An 8473-nucleotide genomic window follows, 5' to 3' on the forward strand; every position below is an offset into this window, starting at 1 on the left:
TCTTGTCACTCGTGGCCATGAAAGTGTTGAACATTTTGGTTTGACTTTCCATCATTTCCTCTAGATTAGACTTACTAGGTGGTGCTTGGGCATAATAGTTATCTTGGGGTGCTCTATTACCTCTCACATTTGAATTGGAAGCATTTTGATTAGAAAAACCTCTATTATTATTGTTGTTCCAATTATTCCTATTATTAGAGTTCCCCCCTTGGTGATATTGGCCTTGATTCCCATAATTCCCTTGATTATTATGGTTATGGTTACCATAACCACCTTGTTGGTTGTAGTTACCTTGGGGATTTTGGTCCCTTTGGTTCCTATTACCCCATTGGTTTTGGTTATGGTAATCATAATCATTTCCTCTTTGGTTATAAGCATTTCCCCCTTGTTCCCTTCGATTCGGTGGTAAATATCTTTGATTGTCATTCCTAGGTCTATTATCATAAGACAAAGCATTGACCTGTTCATTTTCATTATCATTACCCTCTTCATAATGGGATTGGGGTTGGGAATCATAATTACAAGAAGAGGTATCATGGTCATATGACCCACAATTTTCACAAAACAAACACCCATGTGGCATGTTATTAGATGTAGAAGGAGAAGAGTTAGAATTCATACCTCTCCCCTTAGATTGGGAGGGATGCTCTTGTTGTGAAGTGGAAGTCTCTAGCTTTGCCTTGATAGATGTCATCTCCTTGCCAAGATTGGCTATTTGAGATGTCAAATTATTGATGGCGTTGAGGTGATCGACGGAGTAGACCGCATTCCCTCCTTTGCTTAAAGACTCCCTCTCTCCTTCCTGCCAATCCATGTGGTGTCTCACCACATCCTCAATTATCTCGATGACTTGCTCCTCCGTTTTGTTCATAATCGGGCCACCCGCTCCCGCATCCAAGCTAGTCTTTCCTTGTGGGCTAAATCCCCCATAGAAAATTTGAAGCACTTGATATGATGGAATGCCATGATGAGGGCACTCCCTTTGATATTCTTTGTATCGTTCCCATGCCTCATATATGGTTTCACTAGCCCTTTGACGGAAGCCTTGGATCAAAGCCCTTGCCTCGGCCGTCTTCTTTTGAGAATAGAATCTCCCTAAGAAAGTCGTGGTGACCTCGTCCCAAGTTCTCAAGGAGTTAGGCCTCACCTCCTTCTCAAGCCATTCAAGAGCCCTTCCTATCAAAAAAAAAAGGAAATAGCTTTAGTCTCACAAACTCTTGAGTTACCCCATTTACCTTGATTGTGTTGCAATATTTCTCGAACTCGTTCAAGTGTGCAAGAGGGCTCTCATGTTTTGCTCCACTATATTGCCTCCTTTCAATCAAATTTATCATCGCGGGCCGAATCTCGAAGTCATTGGCTTGAGTGACGGGTGGAGCAATGCCGCTTGAAGCTCTATAAGCTCCCGGAGTTCCCAACTCCTTTAAAGGTCTTTGAGGTGGTGGTTCCGCGTCACCCATTTGATCTCGATCCTCCTCGAAATTGGTCTCTCTAGTTGGGGGAGTATTGAACGGCCTAGAACCGGCTCTTTTTCTCCTTCTATAAGTTTGCTCAATCTCGGGATCGTAAGGTACCAAGATCCTGTTATGAGTTCTGCGCATACACTCTCAACAAACGCAATTAGTACCAAGGCTACAAGTGTAGCCAAAAAGAAACAATTCTTTTTGAAATTTTTATGGTTTATGGTGAACTAGACTCAAGTAATCAATTAGCAATCAACAACACCGTTCCCCGGCAACGGCGCCATTTTGATGGGCGTTAGAACGGTCGCTCATTCCACACTCAATCAAACACATTTCTTAACAAACACCTTACAAACCAAGCATAATGACAAGTAAGAGTTCGGTCCACAAGGAACGGGATATGGTTGCTAAAGATCTTAACACTTAAGCTAATTCGAAGTCAATGGTGAATTGGGTTTCGTCAAGTAGACAAACAAACTATGGTTCTAAATCAATAGATTAAAGACACTAGGGAATGGGATCCACTCAACCAAGGCAATTAGGCAAACGGGAGTAAAATAGACAAGCTATAGCAAGGACTATATGTAAAATCAACCTCATGCAATAAGAATACAACTCACACTACTAAACTTAGATTCCTCATTAGTCTAGCAATAGATGATACATAATCAAATTACAATAAGTAATGACATACTCAATTTACACTTCCATGTCAAATTAGGCATATCATGCTATCAAGCTCCTAAGTCAAGGGTAGCTAATCCTATCATGAAGGACTAACAAGCAATCTCATATAATCAATTTAATTGCAATACAAACATCAATGTTTCTCCCATATTTGCATAACTAACCCAAAAGGTTGAGCTTCACCCAACCCCTAGCAAGAAGACTACTCACAACTCATATTTATCAACATGCAATCAACAATTAGGGTTCTAACTACTTCAATAATTGGGGGAAAGTGGTTAACGATTGAAATAACTATCATCCAATAACAAATTACCAAGAACTTAAGAAGATTTAAATGACATGCAAAAGCAAATGAAATCAGAAATTAAGTAGAAAAAGGTTGGAGAAATTACTAATTGAAGCTTGAAATTGAATAACAATGGAGGAACTTGTCTTCTACAATGATGGAGATTGAGAATTCCAAACTAATAATTGAAATCTAACTAATGATTTGAGAGTATTTATGTTTCTACAACTGCAAACTAAGAGGAAGCTCTGAAAACTTGGATTGCCGTACAATAGAGTCTAAGGGGGTATTTATATAACCCTCAAATAAAAAGGACGGAGAAAACAAGAGTCGGGATTTTCTGCAAGTGCGCACGGACGTGCCAGGGGTGGCACGGACGTGCAGCCAGGTGGCACGGACGTGCCACCCTAAGCACGGACGTGCAGATTCGGGCAGTAGCTCAGTTTTGGCCAGGCAAACTGCACGGCCGTGCAGTTTATGGCACGGACGTGCTGGCTGAGATGCACGGACGTGCTGAAGCCTTGCACGTCCGTGCCAAATCGGGCAGTAGCTTGGTTTGGTTGGGACTGTCTTGCACGACCGTGCAGGACATGGCACGTCCGTGCAGGGTCTTCTAGGCCCTTCTCTTCACATTTTCCTTGATTTTGCTCCATTGTCAGGCTTCTATCCTTGGTTAATCATCCATATGCCTCAAATGATCGTTTTTAGACCTACAATCTCAACAAAAACACTAACAACCCGTGAAGCAAGGGATACACAAAAATTGAATGAAAATAGGATAGAAGTGAACCAAAATGCCAATATATCGAGTAAACAAGGCATCAAAATCACCCTAAAATCATATCAAATAACAAGTTATCACCTTTCATTCAAGTGGGACAATAGAAGCCTGACTAGTGGAATTAACTTGCTTCGACACATGGTTTATCAAATTAGCTGATTTCATATACCTTCATCTGTGATGTAGTGTTATCCACATCCATTTGTTGCTCGTCTCGAATCTCATCGAGATCTAACTTTACTCCCACTTGGCTTTGTAGGAAGAGATTTCTTTCTATAAAGACATTATCGCGAGCAACCAACACTTTGTTTTCTACGTGATTGTAGGAATAATACCTCTTAGTTTCCATGGGAAAACCCATGAAGAACTATTTATGTTGATTTAGGGTGTATTATGTCATCTTTGTAAACATTTTACATTGATTTCATAACCCTTAATCCTGTTTTGAAAAGATAACTTTTTGGAACATTTCCAGTTCATAACTGTTATGACATCTTTTCTACTGCTTTGGTTAAGTTTCCTGTTTAGTATATTCGCAATTGTTGTTGTAATGCATATCCTCAAACGATATTTGTAAATCATTAAAGCTAATCTAGGATCGAACCATGGCAAGCAAAGTTTGATTCCTGCTTTCAACTTACATTTTAAATGTAATGTTTCTGGATTGTGAACTAATTCAACAATTCCCTTTTAGATGATCATTGATTTTGAGTTAAATATTTATCACAACAATCATATCGTGGTGTTAAATTGTTCAAGTCAAATTGACTTTACATTTCATTTTGGAATTTTGAACATTTCAATGATTCCATGCTTTACTTCATTAAGTAATTATCAATATAGTTACTTAAATCGTTAGTAAAAGCAATGAAATAGTTAAATCTCTTTGCTAATTCTTGAACTTATGGTACACACACATCATATGTATGAGTTCCAAAAGGTCATTTTAGCTCTTTTACCTTTTCAACTAAAAGGCGACTTGGTCACTTTATCAAGAATGACTTCTAATTCTCAAGTGATTCATAATCAAATTAGAATAAGAGTCCATCCAATTGTTACTTTGGATGTGCATATTGGTTATGTGACCTAATCTTACTTTGTTATAAGTAAGTTTATCTTTAAATCATCTAATATTACTTTTGTGATCTACTTATATCAATGTCATAAAATAAAATAACTCATATCTAGCAAAATGAAAAGAATTTATTACCTTGATCATGGATCAACACTTGTCCATGCCAAGTAAAACCAAATCAGTATTCAAACTAACACTGAAAATTGTCTCATCAAAAACTGGAAATTGTTCTAAAATCATGATAAACTAATCAGAAAAAAAAAAACTATGAAGATATCTCTGGTCACTCAAACACTTCTAGTGCACCTTCAAGCTCCATTTCCATGCTAGCTTCACTTGTTTGCAGTCCCTGCGCATCATTCATAATGTTAAGCACTGCAACTTGGTATCACATATCTAAGTGAAAGTTAAAATGTTTATAACATAATACCTGAGGTTGATGCTCCATTCTTCTTGAGGAAGTCAAGGTATTTCTGGCAATTGCGTTTCCAATGCCCCTTCTTCTTGCAGTAAAAGCATTCACTTTCACTTGCAGCCTTGGGTTTTGGATTCGCCTTAGGCTTCTCAGGAGCCTTGGCAACTTGCTTGCCCTTGCTCTTAGCACTAGCCTTTTGCCCCTTCTTCTTGAACCCCTTTCCCTTTTGAACCATGAGAACCTCTTTCTTAGGTTGCTTAGGGATTTGCTTATCAGCACTAACCAATGCGTGTAATTGATTCATAGTCTTTGCAGTCGCAATCATGTTAAAATTCATGATAAACTAGTTGAAACTTTCTGGGAGTGGAGAATGATGTCTATTGCCATCTCATCACTGTATGGGTGCCCCAGTTTCTCCATATTTTGAATAAGGCCGATCATTTTGAAAACATGATCATGAACTGTGGCACCCTTCTCCATCCTACAATCCAGAATCTCACGATGGAGCTAGTACCTTTCAACTCTAGCTTGTTTCTTAAACAAAGCTTTGAGTTCTTGCATGATTGTTACGCATCCTGATCCTCAAAACGCTTTTGAAGACTAGGTTCCATGGTAGCAATCGTCAGGCAAGTGATAGGCACAGCTCTACCATGAGCTTCCTTATGCTTCTTGACTTCTGCCGTAGTTGCAGTTTCGGGAAGAGGTCCTGGTAATGGGGTGTCAATGACATCCTCTCTACCTTTAGATTTCAGAACGAGCCTTAGCATTCTTTCCTAAGTGGAAAAGTTTTCTCCTGTCAACCTATCCTTCTCAAGGAATGGTCGAAGATTGTAAATGTTGTTGTCATTGTGATTACGGCTACCCATCTATGTCAAAATAAGGTAAAGTTTAATAATTATGTTTAATTTGACATTAAAGTACCATATACGAATTAATTAGGTAACTTTAAAGCACTTTATTCAACATTAATTGATCCCAATTGAATTTTAAGTGATTCCAAGATCCTTTATTTGTGTAATAGTTGACCGGACTGAGGCCCTACCATCAAACATTACATTTTCAAGGTGAGTAAACTCTTTACTGATTACAACTCTTGTAATTCTTGGTTGAATAATTAACCATCACATGTTTAATTATTACCTGTAATACCTCATATTTTATACGTATTTTAATTAAAATAAGTATTTTGAGAAGTATTTAATTAAATTAAAATTTTTTATTTAAAGTATTTTAATTATTTATTTTAATAAGTTTGGAAATATTTAATAAAAGGAAAGTTTATTTAATTAATTATTTTAATTAAGTTGGGGTTTAATTTAGGAAAGTTTTATTTTAAGTAAAGTTTTATTAGGGAAGGGATTAGGAAAATTAAAAGAGGAAATTTTTGGGAGAAGGGTTTCTAGAGAAAGGGTATAAATATTCAACACATGAGGCAAATCAAACTTTGCCCAGAGTGGAGAAAACTCAAGGTAAACTTCTCTCCCTTTTCTCTTAATTTTTCTTTTCTTTTTCTTTCTCTTTTTCCCCTTCCCCTTTTCGGCCTCCCCCTTACCGCCGGCCACCACCACCACTGGTGGCCCGCCGGCGCCAGCCACCAGCAGCAGCAGCCTGCGGCAGCCGGCAGTGGTGGCCGGCCAGCCAACATTTTCGAACAAAAAAAAAATTAAAACTTTGTTTCAAAAATCAATTTAATCCTAGATCTAAATATTAATTATGGGTTTTGTGATTTGAATTTGGATGTTTGATTATGAGTATTATGTTAATTAATTTTCAGATTATGTTTTTAATTAAAAAGCCCTAATTTTTGAAACTCTAGGTTCTTGATTTGTAAATTATTGAAGGGTTATGATATATAATGGTGTAGACCTTTGATTAAAGTGTTTTAAGGCTTAATTGCAGCAAGTTTTAATTAAAATATAGTGCTGGAATTTTTGGTAGAGCATTAAAAATCAAATTTCTTCAAGGAATTTTAATTACCCATTAATTGGGATTAAAGTATGATGTTTTAAATATAATTTCAGCTTATTTTGAAATAAATTATGAGGGGTTTTATAATAGTATATATTGCTGGAAATTTGTGTAGAGTGGATTTTAATACTCTTTTATGATTTTAAATTGTAGGAGACTTTGAAGTGAGCGATTTTTATTAGTCGTGGCGATTTTAAGATCGTATACAAGGTATGTTCTCGTACTTAGCATAATTTTATTGATGTAGTAGCATGTTAAATGTGTTTAATTGATTACAAGTAGTATCATGCTAGATTTGGAATGGAATTATGATTTGGATGTTATTGGTGATTGGATTATGAAGCATGATTTATTTGTGGTGGATTATTGGATGGAAAATAATAGTTTGGAATATTATTTATGAACCACATATTTATTTATGGCATGTTAGAGAGCATGTTTAATTAAACTAAATGTTTAATTTGGTTTGGAATATTGAAAAGGAGTTTTATTATGGTTCATATAATTTTTATTGATGCTTTAAGCATGAGAAAAGAGCTACATATGTGTGCCTTAGTGCACTTAAGGTGTTTTTAACACCGAGGGATAGGATTTGTGGCGCTTTATGCGTTTAAGGTGTCATTGGCACCGAAATAGAGTTAAAAAGGGTTCAACATTAAATACTATGTGGTCACTAATTATTCAAGAATTAAATTGGTATATTTGATTGATTGAATAATTATTGTTGATTGAATGATTATGCTTTGAGAGTCATCACCAAGTTTAATAATCTGTAAATAACGTAAAGTGAAAGAGATTACGCACCAAAACTCTTGGAATGTATATACCTTGAGTATGAACATATGGGGGAGTTATGTGACTTTATATTTGATCATAACTTCTACTGGAGTACAGGACGTTGTACATTACTTTTTTTATTATTATGCGCAGGAATTCCGCCACCTATGTGTGGTTATTGATGCTGGCACGATTAGCTCCCGTGTCAGTAACCTCAATTTATTTGGGGGAGGTAGAGTGGGAAACTCGTTCAATGCGTAGTCAGCATTAAATAAATTATGTAGTGTCTAGTGAGGAATTTTATTGATTGTTGTATGCTTGAAAAACAGGTGCATCGAGGTAAGTTGTGTATTGATAAGGAATTGTATGTCAATGTGTTAATTACGCTTATGTACTCAACTTTGCTGATTGTATGTTTTGTGTGTTTGTTGGCCTTGTCTTTATCTTGGCCCTATGATGACCCATTTTTAATGGAGAGTAGTGGAAACAAGTAGAGATAAGCTTTTCAGGTGATGAAGCATATTCATGAATGGGCATGATTGAAGAGCGAATCATGCTAGTTTCTATAAGTATATGATGTGCTTATTGCTTCAATCATTTATGATATTATTATTATGCATGACTAACGCAAAGGTTTTGAGTTCGGTTTGGTTTTAATAAGGGCCTATAATGGTTCCAAGTTGTAGGTTGATTTTATTTTACTTCGTTTGACTTTGGTTTGACTTTACTTTCGTTGATTGTCTTTTCAAGTTGACTTGTTTTGAATGGTTTTGAAATTAGTCTTCCGCTGTGTGTCTTTGATAGTTGTCTTAGCCATTTTCACGGTGGCAGTAATGTCTTAGATATTCCTATTTAAAGTTTTAAACAGGGCAAAACAGGTATTTTAAAATAAAGGAATTTCTAAGGTGTTACAAAAAGTGTTGTCCCATACTTAATTCAGTATCATGTTTGCCATAACATTAGGTGGACATCTTGATTTCTAGCATTTTGTGTAATATAGATTTACATTTTTATTTCT

General features: G+C 36.3%; 1 non-coding gene across 1 annotated transcript; it reads left to right on the forward strand.

The window, feature by feature from the left end:
- The first annotated feature begins 959 nt into the window (after nt 1–959).
- On the forward strand, nt 960–1065 carry LOC145569573 (small nucleolar RNA R71). Its single transcript, XR_014096165.1, has one exon. It is a non-coding gene; the product is annotated as a small nucleolar RNA R71 (small nucleolar RNA).
- The last annotated feature ends 7408 nt before the right edge of the window (nt 1066–8473 follow it).

The sequence above is a fragment of the Chenopodium album genome, chromosome 11, assembly GCF_948465745.1.
Source record: "Chenopodium album chromosome 11, dcCheAlbu1.1, whole genome shotgun sequence".
In the NCBI taxonomy this organism is placed as follows: Eukaryota; Viridiplantae; Streptophyta; class Magnoliopsida; order Caryophyllales; family Amaranthaceae; genus Chenopodium; species Chenopodium album.